This window comes from Zingiber officinale, chromosome 6A, assembly GCF_018446385.1.
Source record: "Zingiber officinale cultivar Zhangliang chromosome 6A, Zo_v1.1, whole genome shotgun sequence".
Classification (NCBI taxonomy): Eukaryota; Viridiplantae; Streptophyta; class Magnoliopsida; order Zingiberales; family Zingiberaceae; genus Zingiber; species Zingiber officinale.
In genome coordinates this window covers 72,577,227-72,577,907 of record NC_055997.1, presented here as the reverse complement: position 1 = coordinate 72,577,907, position 681 = coordinate 72,577,227, and the positions used below count along the sequence as shown (strand labels likewise).

At 30.0% G+C, this 681-nt stretch overlaps 1 non-coding gene across 1 annotated transcript; it reads right to left on the bottom strand.

Annotated features, from left to right (window-relative positions):
• Positions 1-327: 327 nt before the first annotated feature.
• TRNAG-UCC lies at positions 328-399 on the bottom strand. Its single transcript has one exon. It is a non-coding gene; the product is annotated as a tRNA-Gly (tRNA).
• Between the last annotated feature and the right edge of the window lie 282 nt (positions 400-681).

Sequence of the window (681 nt, the reverse complement as noted above, 5' to 3'; positions counted from 1 at the left end):
GCATGAAGTCATCGATGTCTAATTATTTGTTCGTTAATTATCAGATCGATATGCATCTATCTTACGAAGTTGATTCACTGGATTGTTCGTGCGCCGTATGTTTGTGTTCGTGTCCAGTTCGACTTCATGAAAAAAATGTCAACGTTGTAAGAATCTTTGTCGCCGCGATCGTCGTATCGTTGACTTGATGAGGTCAATTCTTGGTCGATTGTCTTTTGATATTTCATTTGATTATAATCAAAGGTTTCTTCATAATGATTATAATTATAAAGGATATTGAGCCAAGAACAGATCCACAATTATAAGAAATATTTGAAAACAAAAAATTGCGTTTGCCGGGAGTCGAACCCGGGTCTATTGCTTGGAAGGCAATTATCCTAACCGTTGGACTACAAACGCTAGATGCACAATTTTTTTAATAAATTTATAATAGTTAAATTTTAATTAACAAATCTAAATAGAAGATTTTTCAATTAGGAAATATATGCACATCTTTCGTTGCTATTTAACAAATATAAGGTTCACACGGATATTCTTGAAACTTAATAAAAAAAAAAAATCCATAGTTAGACCTTTTGTTTTTAAAAATTGATGGGACAAACAAAAAATAAAAACGTATTTAAATAACACTAATATATTTATTAACAGATACAACACGCATTATTTATATTTGTAAAAAAA